Source organism: Gymnoscopelus microlampas (assembly GCF_963454915.1).
Source record: "Gymnoscopelus microlampas genome assembly, chromosome: 9".
Lineage (NCBI taxonomy): Eukaryota > Metazoa > Chordata > Actinopteri > Myctophiformes > Myctophidae > Gymnoscopelus > Gymnoscopelus microlampas.
The window spans coordinates 50,022,797-50,045,985 of record NC_139946.1 but is presented as its reverse complement, the minus strand read 5'-3'; the positions used below and the strand labels follow the sequence as shown (position 1 = coordinate 50,045,985).

The 23,189-nt window shown below is 39.6% G+C and overlaps 1 protein-coding gene and 1 long non-coding RNA gene across 2 annotated transcripts in view; both read left to right on the top strand.

Moving 5' to 3' along the window:
* LOC311052606 (ribonuclease inhibitor-like) overlaps positions 1–23,189 on the top strand; it is a 436,715-nt gene that overhangs the window by 316,617 nt on the left and 96,909 nt on the right. The gene's annotated exons all lie outside the window — the stretch shown is intronic.
* LOC311051963 lies at positions 17,664–19,014 on the top strand. The gene is made up of 3 exons (XR_014601449.1): positions 17,664–17,754; positions 18,514–18,559; positions 18,798–19,014. It is a non-coding gene; the product is annotated as an uncharacterized lncRNA (long non-coding RNA).

Genomic DNA, 23,189 nt, shown 5'->3' with positions numbered 1-23,189 from the left:
TGCGTGCATTTTGTTAAAAACGGGCCACTCCTGCAAACTTTAGATGTCAATCTTAGCCAATCAGGATGGAATATGAAAAATCAAACATGACATTTGGATCAAATCTAAAGGCGTAATATCAAAACATTTGTTTTACATAAGTCGGCCTCCTGGTGGCACTATAAAAGGCATGTGAAAAATGCAGGCCAAAGTTTTTTCTTGGCCTCTATAGGGATTGTACATACAAAGTTTTACGCAGATGGGTGCAGTTATAGATAAAAACACAAATCAGCATGTTATAGCGCCACCATGAGGCTGATTTGAAAATGTTCAAGTGTCATATCTTCCTCGGCCTAGTGGGAATGTGCGTGCAACATTTCACGGAAATCGCACACTGTGTTCATGATTTGAAGCATTTTGTTCAAAATGGAGCAGTCCTGCAAAGTTTGGAAGCCAATCTTAGCCAATCATGATGGAATATGAAAAATCTGAAAGACCTGTTTGGTTTAATGACTATATAGAGATACTGTGTACTGATTTGCGTGATGTTTGGACAAAATCTGGAGGCCGAAGTACTGTCAAAAAATGTGTTTAGCAAAATTCGGCCTCCTGGTGGCACTATAACAGGCCCATGTGAAAGATTTGGGGCAGAGGTTCTGCTCTGGCATCCAGGGAGTGTGTGTGCTCAGTCTCACTGCGATCAAGCCAACGATGCCGGAGATTATTATATGTTTGTCATTGAGTTGTAGTTTATTCAAGAAGAATTATAGAATGGTTAAAAAAATATGTTAAGTTCAGTCCAAAAGGCAAATATTTTGAGCTCAATTACATTCATGTACATTATCAAGAAAACAGAAAATATTCAGTTCTATTTCATACCAGAGCAGTGGTTCTCAAAGTGGGAGTTTATATAGCGTATAGAAATCACTTAAACCCTACAGTATACATTGGCTATTTCAAAATAGCCAATCTACAAGCTCACGTTGTGAGATAATAGGCCTATGTTATTTAACAAAAATATATATCTAATGCATTGGCCTTATATGATGACATAAGAAATGCATTGCAGTAGTATTTTACATGAAGTGTTTACAATTTGTGTTTATTATGTTTTTGTTTGCATTTTTGCACACTGAGCACCATTTCCATCCTTATTCCAAGTTTTTTTTTTTTTTTTTTTTTACAGTTGACAAGCAAGAGTGATACTCAATTTTGAAGTAATTCTATAGACGGGCAGGCAGACAAACTAAAATGTTAGGGGTGAGCCACTAACGCCTCATCTTTCTAATGAATTAACATGCTATGGTGCCTCATGCACCTTAACGTGTGTCGTTAATTAATTAGAAAGATGACCCAAGACGATGATGAGGATTGAGTGATTGATTGATTGATTGAAGTACTTTATTTAGAAAGACATGGGAAAAGTACATGAAAGTACTGTTAACAATACAAGGTCCTCTAAACTGGATCGCCCATAAAAGCACAACGGCTTGTTTCAAATGAGATCCCCACGCACTCAAATCATGATGACATTTAAGAAAACAGACAGATATACTACTATGCAGAACAACATACAATCAGTTTACAAGTTACTGGTATGAAAAACAACAAAAAAAGTACATTACACAGTTCGAGGAGGGGGGGGGGGGGGGGGTAGGTTAATACTTTAACAGGGGCCAGCTGAATTATAGCCTCCCGAAGGTTTTAAAAGTGAGTAGGGTTTTACACTCCTTTACTCCTTTTGGTAGGGCATTCCACATTTTTGTTGCATAGCATGAGAACGAGTTCATTCCCTTGTTTGTGCCAAATCTGGGTTGGACATGATCAGTGGAGCTGCCTCTGGTGTTGTGATTGTGGACTTCATTTATGTTTATGAAGTATTTTGACAGGTACATGGGTAACCCAATGTCGTGGTGTATCTTGCAGACCAGGCCCATTGCAAGTTCTGTACTCTGTCCTCACCCCTGAGCCATCCGACCCTAGCAAAATGAGCAGGGTTTAGATGGGTTGTATGTGTAAGGCCAAGAAGTAGCCTTACTAGTTTGTTTTGGAATGTCTGGAGCCTTATTTTTAAGGCCTTAGTTGTGTTGTGATACCAGGTGATATGGTGAATCGTCTCTGTGCATTCATGCCATTTGATGTACTTCAATAACAATAGCTTCAATAGCAGAAAGATAACCCGAGACGATGATGAGGCACCGTAGCATTTGAATTAACCCTTTAAGACCGGGAACGCATCTGTGTGATTTTAGATTTCTTGGCTATTCAAAAATAGCAGATATACAAGCTCATAGCACGGCACCGAGTGCCGCGCTATGAGCTTGTACATCTGCTATTTTTTTCCAAAAAACTGTTTTTTTTTAGAAGCGACCTCAGGTCTTAATAATGGGTTAATTAGAAACAGATTTTTCAGATGCTTTTGTGTGACGCTGACTTATGATCAAGCATAGGGCATTAGTAAGAGGTTTCTGCCCGACAGCGACGATATGGTTGTGTGAGACAGACACACATTTCACTCCTATCTCCATGTCAGTGTCATCAGTGTACAGTTTCTGTAGCAGCAATGTGTTGAGAATATGAATGGAAATCCATTCTGTGACCTAACCGCATTATCTATTACACAGACTCAGTACAGGCTAAATCTGCAATTACAAATGTCTTTTTTACTAGTATTAATTCCATAGTTGCATCGATGAAATACCAACAGTTCAGCTAGATGAGAATGATGGGTCAGCTCTTCCATTCAGCGCTGCTGGACCACAATGAAAACACTGTGAAAAGAAAGCAGAAATGTGATACTTTGGTACATTAAAATGTATTCATTATGCAGTATATTAATTTCTACTTTTAAACAGTTTTAACAAGACTGGTGTAGAAACTACTGTGTTTTGTCATTGGAAAAATGTTCTCCCTGAAAGCAGGATATCAGACTGATGGCCCATAAGTCAGACTGTGTTTTGTCATTCAAATAATGTAATATCATCCACTGTGTATGTGTGACTTACTGTACACACAGCTCAATAGTAACAATATAGTTTACTACACTCTGTTAAATCTTGTTGTGAACTGTTATGGATGTCTAAAGATGCTGATTAGTGTGTGTTTTACTGTTTTTTTATTGACAGAATTCATACACATTAACATAATACATATTTAAATGTTACTAGACATACTAGACATAGTGTAATATGTAGTCAACTATATGAATATTATAGTTCATATAGTTATAGAACTATATTCTATTGAACTGTGTGTAAGTCACACAGACATGGTGGATGATAGATTACAACATTATTTGAATGTCAAAACACAGTATGACTGATGGGCCATCATCAGTCTGATGGGCGTGTTGATGTCCTGCTTTCAAGAGAAATTTGTATTTTTTTACACCAATCTTATAGTTTCTGTCTGTTATACGATATTTTAAGATTGCTAACAGCAACACAACAAAATAATATTGAATATGATACCAAAAGAACAAGATAATTCAAATGATGAATGAGATAATTGAGATAATAATTAAAAAGATTATTATAGGTTGCTAATTCAAATAATACATGCATCAAATGAGTCAGTTATTTTAATAATAAACAAACAATGAGAGAATAATTTAACATGAATAACTAGAAAAGGCCTATCTCTGTTTTTATATCAGTGATGTAAAAAAAAGTCATGCTGGTCTAGAGATTGTGAGTGGGAGTAGTGAATGAGGGAAGGATTTCCGAGCCACAGTTGCTGAATTACAGACAGGAAGGCAGAAGCATTTGCAAACTGCGGGAGCCAACTTTCTCTCTGGAGAGATTGCATAAAAAAAACATGTTTTTCTCCAAACTAGTTTGATCTCTTGTGGACTTAAGGCTTCTACAGGATCATACATCACTGTTTTTCATCTCATAGCTCGTGGTAAGTCTATCTTGGATGTTTACAACTCTGTGGCTAATAATCCTCAATGCAGATGCAGATGTGTTTTATAGAAGTTTGGATTGAAATGTAATTCAATAGATGGAACCCACACAAGACAAGGCAACTGTGTACTATGATCCACACATATTTCACTATAGGCTATAACAACATGTTTTTTGTTTTGTTTAAGTTGTGGAAACAATATGCAAACAAATAGGTGAGAAATCACACATTTTACATTGCTCACAAACTGACACATAGCGGAAAATGTCAAATGTACAAATTGATCCGCAAATATTACTTTACATGTATTTTTGTGCTGAGAATACTTGTTTAAAGAGTAAGTTGTGCATATTTGCAAAAACCTCTAAATGTTTTTGGCTGAGACTTTTCACAGCACAATGTGTTGTGGAGAGCAATGTAAGACACATACAATGCTTTTTCCATAAAGTTGAAAATACTGTACATCTATGCAAATGTTGAATCTTTGTTTTTACACAAACTCTCTCTCTCTCTCTCTCTCTCTCTCTCTCTCTCTCTCTCTCTCTCTCTCTCTCTCTCTCTCTTTCCCAGCTCCCCCTCTAACTGCTTGTTAGTGATCCTGTTGGCCTGTCACCCAGCCAACAATCATGCACGCACACACGCACGCATGCACGCAATCTTTGTTCTTACACCAAATCTCTCTCTCTCTCTCTCTCTCTCTCTCTCTCTCTCTCTCTCTCTCTCGCACGCACGCACGCACGCACGCACGCACGCACGCACGCACGCACGCACGCACGCACGCACGCACGCACACACACACACACACACACACACACACACACACACACACACACACACACACACACACACACACACACACACACACACACACAGAACTGGGCCGCCCAAACATTTTTGTGGTGAGCAGCACAACAGAGGACTGTATGTCTTCCTGGTTTCTATCACAAAATGGTTTAGAATGGTTGCTAGCTATCTGAAGAACATTAAACAGCAAACTCTGCATGGGTGTTGCAAATAGTTATGTCTAGATATCTAAGTATGGCAAACAATAATAATCCTACCCTAATTGATTGATTAGATGCTTATATTAACCACTTTAGCCCTATTTTATACTTTAGTCATACGACTAGTCGTAACAGAAATATGACTAAATGTCACACAAAAATAACTATCTACAAGCTGTCATTGTGATGTGGTGTGTCCTTGTAGATCTGCTATTTTTGAAATGAATTAACATTTCTGCCAATAATTACATGGTAAGTGTCATGCATCGTTCCTGTTGCCCAGGCAACCCATATGGGCTTAAAGGAGATTGATCAAAGTCAAACATATTGCTTCAGTTATTGTTTTCACTGACCTTTCAAAGTGTTCACCGGGTCATACATAGCTGTTATTAAAAACACTGAATTATTTTGCTGTTACAATAACAACCTATATTTGCATACACACAGTACGCAAATTACAGCCTTTGATAATGTATACTGTAAGTTAGACATATCCTGTTATGCCATCCTCATACAGCCTATAGATCTAGCCTAAAACAATGCATTCTCAGATCATTATAGCCTATCCTTGTTTTCTTTACTTTAGCAAACCAAAGTTCTGATTGCATGCACACTCATTTTTGTATGTAATCATGTTCATACTTGACCCTTTCATAATATTCCTCTACTGCTCATGTCCAGATTTGTAATAGGTCCAATACATCATCTCCAGTGGAGATGGTAGGATGTGCTTTAGCCTGCATCCTACTTATAAGAGCAACACACTCTAATTGTTTGTGAGTACTGTAGGCTAACTATCATATGGATGGGTTGTGTAGTTATGTATGGGCCGCGTGTAGTTATCATTTATTTTACTCAAGGCTCCAGAACATGGGATGCTTTTCAGTAAAAGTGGTGGTATTAAGGACATGCATTGTATGTGTCTCGACAGAGTGGGGCGTCTCGACGTGGAAGATAGTCCTCGGTGTTGCCAGATTCTGTGAGAGAAACAAGCAACCAGCTCCATGTCGTTCTGCATGAACGGCAGCTAAATCAAAAGACAACAGGGGCTTCAATGAAAAAAGTCAACTGCCCCTGGTACACATCAAAGCAAATACCATTTAAGGGTGGATCTCTCCTTCAATGGGAAAATAATCCTTCCTTTTTCATGTGTCAATGTGCAACCCCAATGTCACCTTCCCGTGAACCCACTTAGGGTCCCGACCCATAGTTTGAGAAGCTCTGGTCTAGATTGTGAGTGGGAGTAGTGAATGAGGGAAGGATTTCAGAGCCACAGTTGCTGAATTACAGACAGGAAGGCAGAAGCATTTGCAAACTGCGGGAGCCAACTTTCTCTCTGGAGAGATTGCATAAAAAAAACATGTTTTTTTCCAAACTAGTTTGATCTCTTGTGGACTTAAGGCTTCTACAGGATCATACATCACTGTTTTTCATATAGCTCGTGGTAAGTCTATCTTGGATGTTTACAACTCTGTGGCTAATAATCCTCATTGCAGATGCAGATGTGTTTTATAGAAGTTTGGATTGAAATGTAATTCAATAGATGGAACCCACACAAGACAAGGCAACTGTGTACTATGATCCACACATATTTCACTATAGGCTATAACAACATGTTTTTTGTTTTGTTTAAGTTGTGGAAAACAATATGCAAACAAATAGGAGAGAAATCACACATTTTACATTGCTCACAAACTGACACATAGCGGAAAATGTCAAATGTACAAATTGATCCGCAAATATTACTTTACATGTATTTTTGTGCTGAGAATACTTGTTTAAAGAGTAAGTTGTGCATATTTGCAAAAACCTCTAAATGTTTTTGGCTGAGACTTTTCACAGCACAATGTGCTGTGAAAAGCACATCCTGGCCTGGCCTGTCAACCAGCCAACAATTATGCACGCACACACGCACGCATGCACGCAATCTTTGTTCTTACACCAAATCTCTCTCTCTCTCTCTCTCTCTCTCTCTCTCTCTCTCTCACACACACACACACACACAGAACTGGGCCGCCCAAACATTTTTGTGGTGAGCAGCACAACAGAGGACTGTATGTCTTCCTGGTTTCTATCACAAAATGGTTTAGAATGGTTGCTAGCTATCTGAAGAACATTAAACAGCAAACTCTGCATGGGTGTTGCAAATAGTTATGTCTAGATATCTAAGTATGGCAAACAATAATAATCCTACCCTAATTGATTGATTAGATGCTTATCACTTTATCCCTATTTTATACTTTAGTCATACGACTAGTCGTAACAGAAATATGACTAAATGTCACACAAAAATAACTATCTACAAGCTGTCATTGTGATGTGGTGTGTCCTTGTAGATCTGCTATTTCTAAAATTAATTAACATTTCTGCCAATAATGACATGGTAAGTGTCATGCATCGTTCCTGTTGCCCAGGCAACCCATATGGGCTTAAAGGAGATTGATCAAAGTCAAACATATTGCTTCAGTTATTGCTATCATGGTCAGTAGCTATTGTGTCAGTATCATGCTCAGTAGCTGCCATGTCAGTATCATGGTCAGTAGCTATCATGTCAGTATCATGCTCAGTAGCTGCCATGTCAGTGTCATGGTCAGTAGCTATCATGTCAGTATCATGCTCAGTAGCTGCCATGTCAGTGTCATGGTCAGTAGCTATCATGTCAGTGTCATGGTCAGTAGCTATCATGTCAGTATCATGCTCAGTAGCTATCATGTCAGTATCATGCTCAGTAGCTATCATGTCAGTATCATGCTCAGTAGCTGCCATGTCAGTGTCATGGTCAGTAGCTATCATGTCAGTATCATGCTCAGTAGCTATCATGTCAGTATCATGGTCAGTAGCTATCATGTCAGTATCATGGTCAGTAGCTGCCATGTCAGTGTCATGGTCAGTAGCTATCATGTCAGTATCATGCTCAGTAGCTGCCATGTCAGTGTCATGGTCAGTAGCTATCATGTCAGTATCATGCTCAGTAGCTATCATGTCAGTATCATGCTCAGTAGCTATCATGTCAGTGTCATGGTCAGTAGCTATCATGTCAGTATCATGCTCAGTAGCTATCATGTCAGTATCATGCTCAGTAGCTATCATGTCAGTATCATGCTCAGTAGCTGCCATGTCAGTGTCATGGTCAGTAGCTATCATGTCAGTATCATGCTCAGTAGCTATCATGTCAGTATCATGGTCAGTAGCTATCATGTCAGTATCATGGTCAGTAGCTGCCATGTCAGTGTCATGGTCAGTAGCTATCATGTCAGTATCATGCTCAGTAGCTGCCATGTCAGTATCATGCTCAGTAGCTATCATGTCAGTATCATGCTCAGTAGCTGCCATGTCAGTGTCATGGTCAGTAGCTATCATGTCAGTATCATGCTCAGTAGCTGCCATGTCAGTGTCATGGTCAGTAGCTATCATGTCAGTATCATGCTCAGTAGCTATCTTGTCAGTATCATGCTCAGTAGCTATCATGTCAGTATCATGCTCAGTAGCTGCCATGTCAGTGTCATGGTCAGTAGCTATCATGTCAGTATCATGCTCAGTAGCTATCATGTCAGTATCATGGTCAGTAGCTATCATGTCAGTATCATGGTCAGTAGCTGCCATGTCAGTATCATGGTCAGTAGCTGCCATGTCAGTATCATGGTCAGTAGCTATCATGTCAGTATCATGGTCAGTAGCTATCTTGTCAGTATCATGGTCAGTAGCTTTCATGTCAGTAGCATGGTCAGTAGCTATCATGTCAGTATCATGGTCAGTAGCTGCCATGTCAGTGTCATGGTCAGTAGCTATCTTGTCAGTATCATGGTCAGTAGCTTTCATGTCAGTAGCATGGTCAGTAGCTATCATGTCAGTATCATGGTCAGTAGCTATCTTGTCAGTATCATGGTCAGTAGCTTTCATGTCAGTAGCATGGTCAGTAGCTACCATGACAGTATCATGGTCAGTATCCACCACTGCCTTTCTGTCTGTCTGTCTGTCTGTCTGTCTGTCTGTCTTAGCTTTAGCGTGTGTGTGTGTGTGTGTGTGTGTGTGTGTGTGTGTGTGTGTGTGTGTGTGTGTGTGTGTGTGTGTGTGTGTGTGTGTGTGTGTGTGTGTGTGTGTGTGTGTGTGTGTGTGTGTGTGTGTGTGTGTGTGTGTGTGTGTGTCAGTCTGGAAACCCCTCCCCCATGCACATAAAGGAGAGGACCAGATGGAGAGGATGTGGATATAATTATGCTGGAATTTCCCCTCCTCGCTCTCTCTCTCTTGTGGTTACACGCTGAAGTTTGAAGTATGAGTGGAGACTGGAAAACAAAATATGTTTCTTTGTATCATTTCTCAAAAAGTGCAAAAAAAAGTATCTCTGTTTCTCTTCTCTGTCCCTGACCCTATCTCTCTTCTCTGTCCTGAGAACAGTGATTGCTTAAATCAGTGGTTGTCAACATTTTTACACCAAGTTGCACCTAAACAAATGTTTGGCTCTCCAAGTTCCACCATTATAACTGATGTTAAAATACTGTAGCGTAGACCTACCCCACCCAATAAAAAAACATATATTTCACAGTTATGTAGGCTGCATCATCATGGTAGCACTAAAACTGTCACTTTAGCCTAACTCCTACAATTCTCACACAACGCCACAGACAGACCGACAGACAGACAGACAGGGCATACTTCAAACACAGCTGGTGAGACAATGTATACTTCACGCATACACGCACATGCACGCACGCACACACACGAATTTCACCACATACCACGCTGTCTGTAGACTCTTCTTCCGCTACACTGCAGCTGTTTGCACAGAACACAACCTGTATTCTATCACTGCCTACATTGTAACATTATGGCAAAACTAGGTTACAATATTTACATTGCAATTCATTTTGAACTAACTTAAATGATAATAAACATACATTAAAAACTATATTCAAAATGTTGAGCCCTGTTATGGCATTTTGCCATACTAATACATGTGTGACCGAGATGTGTGTGTCTGTGTGTGTGTGTGTGTGTGTGTGTGTGTGTGTGTGTGTGTGTGTGTGTGTGTGTGTGGGGGGGGGGTATGCATGTTGATTCCTGGGGTGTGGCACATTAGTATATTCATGAGGGGTTGTTTCTGCAAGCGTGGCATCCTGGAATTGTTAATGAGGGCACAGACAGAGCCAAGATGCTTTACACTTTATAGATGTTTTTTGGGCAAGAAAAATACAGGGGCATTATTGATCAAACATTTATATTTATATGACCAAGTTTGGATGTGTGAACTGGAACTTTAAGTACCGTACTTAAGTAAGTAAGTAAGGCTTGCCGAGATGTGAGGCAAGGCTGTGAGGCCCATAGGGCTGTTGTGATTTATTTCATTTTCATATAATTTCATAAATAGTTAAAACGGGGACTTACTAATTTACAGTTTCATTGCATATTGCATATTGCGTGTATTTGTTGTAACCTTTATTGTGAAAGAACTACCGGAAGTGCCAAGTTAGACTCATTCCGTGCTAAGAGCTCGCTGCATCCGGTATCATGTTGTTGTTGTTTGTGCTACTGAAAGTACGTAGATCCAAAGCTATTTTAAAGTTATACTAGGTCACTTTTTGAAAAAAACTAAAGTTAAATTGTATATCTTTTGTGAGTGGCAAATGTTTCACAACACCCACTCCATGAATTTCACCCCCGAAAGCCTTTTATAAACATATTTTCTATTGAAAGTGGAGTGGGGCGTCTTTCCCGCGAAAATGGCCGGAAAACAGAAATGGAAATGCAGCCGTTTCCTGTTTGGCCAGGAACTCTAGTAACAAAAAGGAATTTTACGCTCTTTTTATGGCATTAATGGATTTGAAGATGGAAAAACAACAGCAAAAGAAAACACAGCTCACGTTAACTAAAGCTCTTCTGGCTAAGAGAAATGATCCGCAGATAGTATAAAACAACAAAAAGAACGCTTTTTGATACGCTTCCGCCTTCCGGTGAAAACAAATGGAATTCTGGGTAATGTAGGACTCCACTGAAGACCTGCAATGACGGTAGTGACCAGCAGAGGTTACTAAAAATCGTTATTTTTGGACCTACCTTTTTTAATTCATACCTTTGTGTCATCATTTCAAGAACGTTCACTACTAGGGCAGGATCCTATCTCTATTTCCAAGTACTAATGTCTCGCTAGGATGCGCCTCACTACAGCCAACACACAAGAGGAGGTTGAATGAACTGAAACCAGCGCACCCCGAAACAATATGTTAGGAATTGATTGCATGAAACAATCACCTGTGCATCCAGTCTCAATGTTGGTAAACAAATAATTGGTCTATATAGTGGTTAATTCATAATGCACGTTTTCCCTTCCTAGAAATGTAGTGGAGTGAAAGTTATACATATCCAAATGATACTCTTCATCATCATCTTTTATTTTCAATGTAATCTCTATGCAAATCGGCTTTTTAATCTCTATATCAGTTTTTTTAAGCTAAAATATAGAAGCTTGCCTTTTTTCTCCCTAGACCTAAAATGTAATTCTTGAGGCGACTTTTTAAAACGGTTTCTAGCCTTCAGCTTTTTAAAAGTAGGGAATCAGTAATAAGTGAGCGTAATGCTACATAAGGTAGTAGGAAGTCAGTAATAAGTGAGCATAAGGCTGCATAAGGCAGTAGAGAGTCAGTAATACGTTAGCTTAACGCTGCATAAGGAAGTAGGGAGTCAGCAATAAGTGAGCTTAATGCTACATAAGGTAGTAGGAAGTCAGTAATAAGGAAGCATAAGGCAGTAGGAAGTCAGCCAGCCAGCCAGCCACATAAGGCAGTAGGGAGTCAGTAATAAGGCAGCATAAGGCAGTAGGAAGTCAGCCAGCCAGCCAGCCAGCCGCATACGGCAGTAGGGAGTCAGTAATAAGGCAGCAATAGTCAGCCAGCCAGCCAGCCAGCCAGGCAGCCAGTCGCATACGGCAGTAGGGAGTCAGTAATAAGGCAGCATAAGGCAGTAGGAAGCCAGCCAGCCAGCCAGCCAGCCAGCCACATAAGGCAGTAGTAGGTCAGCCAGCCAGCCAGCCTGTCTGAACCTGACCCAACAGGTTTGAATTATGTAGTCGTGAAACAATGCTATTATGTTCATGTAGACTAGAGGCCACACGTCTATGAAATCAACCTAATCTGAAGAAAAACCCCTCCACCCTTGTGTGGAGGGTGTGGAGTTACCCTCCACACACAACCACACCTTGGCAAAAAAGCTGGCAAATATTAAGTTTCTGTCAGGACAACTCATAAATAGAAAAAACAAATCATGAAGGATAAGATATATTTATTGAATATAAAATGAGCAATATATTTATTATGGTTTGGCGATGAATTGGATCTGCTTTTAGGTACTCTGATAAAGCACATCTCCGAACCATAGGGACTCAGAATCCCCCAAAACAGGGCAAATGTCAGAATCCCCCAAAAAGCAGAGCAAGCACCAACCTTAAGCTATGTGTACAGTAGAGCACCTACTGTTTTCCTGAAACAGGAAGACCATATCGATATCCCTCCATCTGGAGACAGAAACACATATGACTTGACAGCCTTGATAAATACAAGAATGCACACGTATACTCTGTATCAAAGCCTGACCACTGAATGATTATAAAATAAATAGAATATTGACCTGGATTTTTTGAGTCTCGACCAGGCCTGGAATTTCGTCATTTTAGGGGCAAGGCCACTTGGCCTTTGGTGTTGTCATTTTTTTGCAGGGCACAAAGGCCAAATGCCAGGGCAAGAAGGCCATCCAAAAAAATATATATTTTTAAGTCCAAAAATTATTTTTAAGTCCACGGAAATAATGAATTTAACTTGGAGGTTAAGGATGATTGTATTTTAATATATTATAAGAATAGTATAACTATCTGTCAAATATAACCCATTTATTTCACAAAATAATGTGTTGGCAAATTACCAATATTTAGTTGTATGCTGTAGGTCTCAATATGTCACATTCAGCCCTGGACTTCACTGACTGAAGTAGGGGTCACATTAAAGGTAGGGTACAGTAAGTGATTGTCTTTGGTTAAAATAAGTGTTAAATAGCTCTATATTCTGATAGAACTCATTGCTATAGAGTGTTTGTTCAGTAAAAGGAGTCTCCTTGTCTCTCCAGCTCTTTATAAAACAGAAAATGCATTTTCGTTTCAGTTTCATTTCCAATTTTATCCAATCCGGATAGAGAACTCAATCTGGATATAGATTAAACAAGTGAAATTGGAAGTGATGACACTAAGAAATGAGCAGGCAAAATTGGAACTGGAACAATATAAGAATGAAGCTTAAAAATGGGTACTTTCTCCTGATTGGCTGAGATTTTGACACCTACCGTTTTTTTTTTCTATAGCAATGATTACTATCAGAATATAGTGCTTTAACCTTTTAACAAAATACTTTTTGTTTTAACCAAAAGATATCACTTACCCTACCTTTAATCACATTCGATTCACAGATCAGAGATTTTATGCATTTTGCCCACAAGTTATTTTCATTCAAATGAAATGTGATTGAACTTGCACTAATAATGACTTTAGTTGATTTTTCACTCTTTAAAATATAGTATTTCTTAATTATTAATAATTACAGCTTGTAGGACCCATACATGGGTGTATGTCCCTGTTGATTCAATTCCATCTAATGATGAGCTAAGGAGTTAAATAGAGATCATGATTTCCAAAGTGGAATACATAACACTCACAAACACAAAACTCGGTGTTGAAAAATAAAAGACTTAAATTGTCCGTGTTGCTCCAGCGTTCATCTCTTCTGCATCTATTGTTCCTACCCTTGTGACGCACCGGACTGGCCGTTTAAGGCTGAGGCGCAACAGTAGAATCCCTTCGTTCTTGTGTACAAAACTCAGTGTGTTGGTAAATAATACACCAGGGAAAAAAACAATAGTTGAGTATAATATTTATAACAATGATTCATTTAAAATGTTCCCGCTGGTATATTGTGGTTGTGGAATTAGCTGTTGCATAAAAATATAAAATGGACTAAAATACTTGACCAATGCCTTTTATTTTATATCAGTGTTTGCCCTGACAGGGTGGAGTCTATGTGTCACTGCTCTCATAAATATGTATTAGCTCAGTTGTTGTGCCATGTGACTGTACCTGTACATATATTAGTTTATGTATGAGGTCGGTGTCTAGAGCCAATCAAATAGGGTTCATTCAATGTGATAGAATGCAAGGTCAGCCTCTACACACTACACAAAAATGGTGCTAAATAATCATAATAATTTGAGATAATCACAATTATTTTGTCATAGTTGCTTCCATGTAAAAATATGTTCATACCTTTTCAAATATTTTATAAAAATAGTGAAAATAGGCGCATTGCAATCCGTAAGCTTGTAGATCGGCTACTTCCACTACTGATAAAAAAATGAAAGTATGAAATTAAATATGTCAGTCATTGTGTTGTCTATTTACATTATTTGTCATATCTGCTCTGTGGAATATGTGTTTACGAAGCCTAAAAGTTTGTTCACAAATGTGTGTGTGACAATGTAACGTCAAGTAACATGTCATGAAGGTAACAGTCCTACACATCTCTTGTCAAAGGGATTGTGGAGCCACACAGTGAGATGGGTTTCAGTGCCAGCAGGCCTGATGCACTGAACTTGAACTTTGTCCTGGAGTGAGCTGGGGAGAGTTCTACTAGACTCTGCAGTGTGCTACTGTGCAGCAAACACCACAGTATAACATAATAGCACTGATCCTATACAAAGCCCACATGAGTTTATCTTAAAGGTTAAACACCACAACAACAGGCTAACACTTGAATCTGTCCAAAACCCTCTTTAATCATGTATTAAGTAGGGATGATGTTTTCACTGACTCCTGTTGTCACTGACTTTCACTTTCACAGTATTTATACTCATACAATGGCATCAATGGCCCAAGGATTATGAAAAATCTCTCAACAGCTAGATAAACAAAAAATAACATCATAGCTTTCATTCAGCACATGTTTTTCCATGTCAGGTTTTGATTATCTGACGGAGCCTTTATTGACCACTAGTATAGTCATGTTTAGGGGTGAAAGTGGCTTGATGTTCTTTCCGGAACCTTGACCTCCTCATTGCAAGCACATAAAGCACTTGTTATAATATAGAGAACAATGAAATAAAATTGTCTATGTACCACAGATGTGTTAATCTTAACTTCAATATCAATATTAAATTCAACAAATACATTTTGTTTTAAATTTGATTAAACATAACTATGACTCACACCTAAATTAATTATCCTAATCATGTGTCAGTCTGGGCCAACCACAAACATGTTTAGAATGTCGGTGGAATTGAATTTGTCGCTGCCAGTGCTCCTCATGTTAAGAGTGTGTGGTTTGGTTGGTTGAGGGGGGGGGGTCTATTTACTGCTCAGTGATCCAATCCTGTGTAGAGCCCGCCTACTGTATCCGGTAATTTTGTACACACACAAATAGGCACGCACAAAGGCCGTTTCTGTATCTGGTCTAAACCAGATCTCAACCCGTAAAGTGAACTGATCCCAGGCAGTCTAGCATTGTTGCACACTCATGCACACCACAGACACGGACGTTGTGGCTCACGGGTGAACAGAACCTCCCTATGGAGTAAATAAACACCATAATAAACAGCACGGAATACATTGACAAGAACACACTGGAACAATTTAGAAGCACTTCATAAGAACATTTTGGACGTGCGTTCGTGGCAGATTACATGGACTATTGACAGCAGTTACTTGCTTTCCCCTCTTCTTCCCAACACGGCGGCACTGAATCTTTTAACCGAACACCGTCCCTGGTCATGTTAAATGTAGCAACAATATCATATTCACTGACTATTTACATTAATTTGCATTCAATTGCATAGTTTTTGTCCCAAGTAGCCTACATGTGGTCTAAAATGCATAGAGTTACTGTCCTGGAGGTGGTTTTGATTTCAAATAAGAAACAGTTTACGTGACATTTCAATAAACTTGTGCTCCTGAAACTGCTCATTAAGATTTTGCATTTGTTCACCAGCTTATGAGTAACAGCTGGTGATATGACACAATAATATCCTCATACTGCATCTACAGTTGACATTGAAACATTTGTACAGAGACCTGCAGAGAGGCAAGTGTTTGTTACAAGGAATAGGGTTGTGGTCAAGTTGAAGGTTTCTACAGACTTTTCAGTGACCACACACACACACACGCACACGCACGCACGCACACGCACACGCACGCGCGCACACACACACACACACACACACACACACACACACACACACACACACACACACACACACACACACACACACACACACACACACACACACACACACACACACACACACAGCTGCTAGCTCCAGTTTCATGTACCACCAACATGCACAACCCTCATCATTTTAATCAACTGTCCTTTCTGTGTAAAAACTATATAGCTATAGCAATCATTCAAAAACATGAAATGCTATTTTGTGAGTATTTATTTTCAATGTATGTCATGTACGTCCTTGTGAAAATAGCCGATCTACAAGCTCACAACCTTTCGTATCGCAAAGCGTTGTGAGCTTGTAGATAAGCTATTTTCACAAGTTTGAGTCCCGGGGAGACATCAAATTTATCTTACGGGTCTCGAGCTACATGGTTGTGAACCACTGATCTATGGCAGAAGGAAATACTTTATGCTCATCAACAGACGCCAACAGTGGCCATATAGCTCAAAGAGTACAGTGACAGCTTGGAACGTCAATTGTTCGATTCCTATCCTGATAATTGCATGGTCTTCTTTCACTCAAGTTCAATCTATTGTGCTTCTATGGCTTATTGTGCATTATTGCATATTGCAATATTTGCAAAATATATTATTTTGAAATCCTGCCATTTAGGCCTGTCGAACACCTCTGACATGTGCGTTAAGGACATGTAAGCTGTGAGATGGAAATATGCATTATTTGTCACAGTACATTGTTTGTTTAGTATACTTTTGTGACTGTCTGCTTGTGGTTAATTGTTTTATTGGCTTATGTACTTTGCAGAAGGAGACTGGAGTTACTGGTTTTATTCAGGGTTAGTGCTAAATGTAGGTTTATTTAGGATGATGTACTTGCAGTGCTCAGAACACAATACAGTTACAGTAAACTAAAGCATTATCAGTTGGCACAGCGGCCAGAACACAATACAGTAGACTATAGCATGGCAGCCCATCAGGACATAAACAGTCTGGCACAGCGCAAAACATGTTGTGTTTAATATACACAACAAGTCGAGAGCAATTTCTTCTTTACAAAACCCAATAGCCAGGGTAATACACATTCCAGTACAATAGAGCTTTCAACCAAATAAATGAGCTATTACCTTTTTACCTTACAATATTCCAAATGTGATCTTGAGCTCTGGGGTGATGGTAATTCCCTCATGTCAACAACTCGATAGACTATTTACACATTCAGGTGGCGATGTATCAACACTAGTTGCTTCTGTGCTTTTCTTAATGGATTTGGGCTCACCAAAGAAATCAGAAATATGTTTGCTTCTGTGCCATGTTGTAAACAACCTGTTCACTATGAGGCTTGTGCACCCCACGCACAAAATATTTATATGAATAACTTTATATGAATTTCTTTTTTCCATCATTCGTTCATTCTCAACATCCTTAGCCTCCTGGCCGAGGGGAGTGGGGGAGCGGGGGGGGCGGGGGGGGGGGGGGGGGGGGGGGGGGCACCACTAGTTCCTAGTCTTTATCACCATTGTTTCTATTTTCACTCCCTGACAAAGTGGTTTTATTTTTATTTCCATTTCAGACTTGACATGACAAAAGAGAAAAGACAAGTTGCTGATCTGGTGAAGCAGGGTCGTTGGTGGTTGGTGGTTTGATTGAGCAACACAATGGTAAGTTTGAGGGATTTTTCCTACCATACCATACAAGACAAGACAAGACAAGACAAGACATAAACAAGGGATAATTGATAGTGAGCCAGCCATTGTTGAGAAATATACCGGACAGGGTGATAGACCCTAATGCAAAGCGGAGGGGTCTTTATCACCCTGGGGGGGGGGGGGGGGGATTTCTCAACAATGACCGGCTCACTGTCAATTATACTACTTATTACATGGCTGCTTAATAAAGCAATTCATTATTTGACCCAAACATACCAAGAAAACGATTTTATTGATTAGAAAGGATTTAATTACACACAGTATGAAAGTAGTCTATTAGATTATGCCAGGCGTATCCAGTGTCACACTGTCAGCTCGCAGAAATCTGGTAGTTAGTGTCAATCAAATATGAATCAATGTTCTGGTACTGCATTGTCTATTTCTCTCCTCAAACATTTTCATAATCATTCTTCAGTGTACTGTTTAGCTGTAAATTGCATTGTGTTTATTTACTTGGCACCACCATGTTGGATACGGCAAAAACAAATCACCATGGATGGGCTGATATGAACCAGTAGCTCAGGCTCTATCCATAACAGTGGTTTGTTATTGATAGCAGGGATCATTATTTAAAAATAACAGACCACTGAATTCAGTGATTGACCAATCAGAATCAAGCATTTAACCAGTGTAATAACATTGTTTAATAGTGTTCAGTGATGATATGATATCATAAAATGACTGTTATGTACAACACTTTGTGTACAACAGGATGCTGGTGTCGACTTGACTTCAGAAAAAATGGATGAAGCAAAAGGTGAGTTTTTTGTCAGTAATATAGTTCAATGCTTGACTTGACCATTGAGTAAGGTGTTTACTTGTGCTACCTTTGAGTCTATATCCTTAACATCTTATTGCAAATATATAAATGCCCCCAGTTGTAATGTATGTGGGGATGTAGAGATAAAGAGCTTTATTTTTCATTGATATAATGATGTCATTTTCTCTGATAAATGTACCGCCAATTAACCACTCTATTTTTCTGTTTCAAACAGCACATGTTGTGAAACAGCACAGGGCAGATTTTATTCAAAAGGTTGTCACAGTGATGCCTATAGTAGACAGTTTAGGAATCATGGTCCATCCTGAGCTGTATACTGGGATTCAAGCAGAGAAGACGAGACAGGACCAAATGAGGAAACTGTATACAACTGTACTAGATCCAGGGGGAACACGCGTCAAAGCAGCATTTTATGATGCCCTTAAACAACACCAACCCCACATGTTGGATAGTTGTGGTAAGATCAAATGTCAATAGATTTTTTTTCTCCACTTAGCTTTTTAAATGATTTTCCTACAGTAGTTGTCACTTTAGTTTAAAAGAACAAGGGCCAGCACACGCAACAACATTATAAGTATCATAGGGTGGATGTGTTTCTTTGCATTACTAGACAGTAGACCTATAATCCATCATGTCAATATTTCTAAATAACATAACCTACTGTACATTATAATGTAAATGTACATACAAAGTATTGTCATGAGAGAAAACATATGGTCTGGTCAACTGCTCCAGGGGACAACATGCATTTGTTACCAAATAAATGTGGTATTTCTACTGGAAAGATATGAATGTCATTCTTTACAACATTGGAGACCCCTAAAATAATCTTATTTGAACCGGGGACCCCCACCCCGACAAGCACTTGGAATTGTAGTAGTAGAGGCATTACATTTCGTTTGACTCCGTTCCACAGATACATATCGTGAAAATAGCCAATTTACAAGCGCACAACGCCTCGCTTATCAGCTTATAAGCTATTTTCAGACAAGAATATTTCTTATATTATTTGACAATTTGGCCAATGTTTGACCAGTTTTTATAGTATAGTTTGTTGATTACATTTGATGCAGTAATTGTCTTTTTTCATTTCATTTTATTTGTTAGGTATTAAAAATGTCTTAACAGTCCTTAAATTGTTACTTTACTGACATGTAGTCCCCCCCCCCCCCCCGGCCCGCAGGTTGAGAACCACTACTCTAGAAAGCAGTATAAGCACGTTTATTCAAATCTTTGACAGGATGGGAGGGAGTAAGAAAGTCTAATAGCATCTTTAGCATGATGGAGAATTGTAATTAAGTCTTTATTTACAGCTTTAACAAGATGGAAAGAATTGAATAGATGGAAACAATTTATCTTGCATCGAAGCATCAATTTTAAATTGAACAATCCAACTACACTGCTAAGTAAACAGCAACTGTTACTTCTAGTGTGACTTGCATCAATCTAAAAGAGCTTAGCAATGCAAATCATTGATTATATCAAGACATACTAAGAGTTGTTCCTCTTATGTTTAAATGTTCACATAGGGTGTTGCCCTAAAAGCTAAATGCATAAACACATAGCTAAGATATAAGTTTAGAGCTAGCAACCGCTAATTCAAGTGGTATTTTCTCTACTCAAGAGTCTTAACTTGATTTCAGTTCTATAAGCTCATCTTTAAATCAAATAATATAAAAGGATCAATAGCAGTATTGACAAAGACTGCCATTAAGACTGCGTGTGTGTGTGTGTGTGTGTGTGTGTGTGTGTGTGTGTGTGTGTGTGTGTGTGTGTGTGTGTGTGTGTGTGTGTGTGTGTGTGTGTGTGTGTGTGTGTGTGTGTGTGTGTGTGTGTGTGATCCTGTAATCCTAGATGTCAGTAATGTTCCAGATACTCCAGGGAGCAGTGCAGCTTCCTCTCAGAGACCAGACGATGGTAAACATTCATCCATTTATTTCAACAGGATACATTCTGGGTAGACCCATAGATTCACTAACTTTCTGCACACACACACACACACACACACACACACACACACACACACACACACACACACACACACACACACACACACACACACACACACACACACACACACACACACACACACACACACACACATACACACACACACACACACACACACACACACACACACACAGACAATTCAAAATACCAGTCGTAAGTTGGAGATTTTACAAGTGTGTTTTGTTATTCATGACCTTAAAATAAACATTTTTCCAATGTCTATCAATAACAAAAGGAATTGTTTTGTTTCTTACAGATTTGCTGGTGAAAACACAAGGGAGTGAACAGCAACGGATTTCATTCTACCAAAAAAAGTTCAAAACAAATGTTGAGGACCCCTTTGCGTGTGTACCTGAAGGTACAGTCCAAGTGAGGGACAAGCAGGAATTTGTAGAAAACTACACATATGTCAGCGTCATACAAGTTGAGAGCACAGAGGTCAGCAGTGAGCATGAGGTCACACAGATGGGGATGAAGAACACAGGCCAGGAGATCAAACTCAGTGAAATCTTTAAATCACCATCTGGACAAAACATTCACAGAACAGTGATGTCCATTGGTATCGCAGGAGTTGGCAAAACCTTTCTTGTGCACAAGTTTATCTCTGACTGGGCAACGACAGAAATGCAACATCCCCATTTCATATTTGTGCTCCAATTCCGCCGGCTAAATTTGCTGCATGGAAAAAGGTTTAGTTTGGCACAGCTAATTCACAAATGCATCGGCGCAGCCACATGCATCCCGGAAGAGGCTCTTAATTACATCTTCACAACGCTTCAAGAGTCAGGAATCTCTAGTTACGACAAGAGTCCCTTCAAACTTTTGTTCATCCTCGAAGGATTAGACGAAAGTCGGCTGACCCTAGACTTCAATACTCACCATGACTGCTCTGGTCCCACCTCACTGGAGGTCCTATTGGTAAACCTGATGAAAGGGGAGCTGCTTCGCTGTGCTCACATCTGGATAACCACACGCCCTGCAGCGGCCAAACAGATCCCTTCTTGCTTTGTTAACATAGTGACAGAGGTGAAAGGGTTCAGTGATGACAAGAAGAAGGAATACATCATGAAGAGATTCAGTGATGAGAACCAGGCCAAGAGAATCATCTCACACATCACTGCATCAAAGAGCATACACATCATGTGTGAAGTCCCAGTCATCTGTTCAATCACTGCCACAGTTCTGCAGAACATATTGAAGACAGACGAGACAGGAGAGCTGCCCAAGACCCTGACTGAGATGTACTGCCACTTCTTGTTAGTTCAGGCAAAGAGGGATGGGGAGAAGTATGAGACAGAGGCTGATAGAACTGTTCTTCTGAAGCTGGCCAGACTAGCATTTGAACATCTGGAGACAGGGAACCTCATCTTCTACCAAACAGACCTGGAAAAATGTGGTCTTGGTGTTAAAGAAGCCCCACAGTACTCAGCCTTGTGCACAGAGATCCTCAAAAAAGACAGTGATTCCTTCAAGGAAGAACCCGTCTACTGCTTTGTTCATCTGAGCATTCAGGAGTTTCTGGCTGCAGTTTACCTGTTCCACTGTTTCATAGAGAGAAACATGGAGGTATTGGAAACATTCCTGGATGATAGGCATTTCTTCCAGAAGACATTTCAGAAATTCTTTTCCCAGTGTGAGCTCAGGTCCCTGGAAGGCCTCCTGAAGAAAGCCTTGCTCAAAGCTCTGAAGAGTGAAAACGGCCACCTGGACCTCTTTGTGCGTTTCCTTCATGGCCTCTCACTGGAGTCCAATCAGCGTCTGTTGAAAGGCCTGCTGGGTCAGACAGAGAACAGTTCAGCGAGCGTCCAGAAAGTCATCCAGAACCTGAAGGAGATGAACACTGATGCCTCTCCTGACAGATGTATCAACATCTTCCACTGTCTGATGGAGATGAAGGACCAGTCAGTATATCAGGACATCCAAACATACATGAAGTCAGAGAACAAGAGGGGGGGGGAACTCTCTGAGATCCAGTGTTCAGCTCTGGCCTACATGCTGCAGATGTCAGAGGAGGTTCTGAATAAGTTGGAGCTGAGCACATTCAACACATCCTTGGAGGGGCGAAGGAGACTGATCCCAGCCTTGAGGAACTACATAGAGGCTGAGTTAGTAGTCATGTCAATATCAACACATTAGAACAGTAAAAATTCTGAAACCCTTCAGTCATTTTATACATTTTACTTGCTTTAATGTAGTTCTGTTATCTGTTTGGGTTATAGGTGATTGGTTTGACTTAACATATTAAACATAAAACACTTCATATGGTCATTATAAATGCAACAAAATTACAGCAAAACCTTGGTTTATGTGCAGCCTACAGTATGTACATATTATTACATTATTATGTTTTTGCTACTGTATCAATTATTGTTTTCATACATATTATTATTACTAGCATTAGTTGTTGTAGTATTAGTATTATGGCCCATCACAACAAACTGATGATGAGTTAGGACAGATTTGATCATCTGTCAATATTTTACATCAACCAAGCAACGTTACATGTTGACGACTAACATGCCTGCTGCGCTCCGGGAAATCTAGAAGGTGCTCCTAGAAGGTCATCTCAAATACAAATACGTTTTTTATTTTAGGC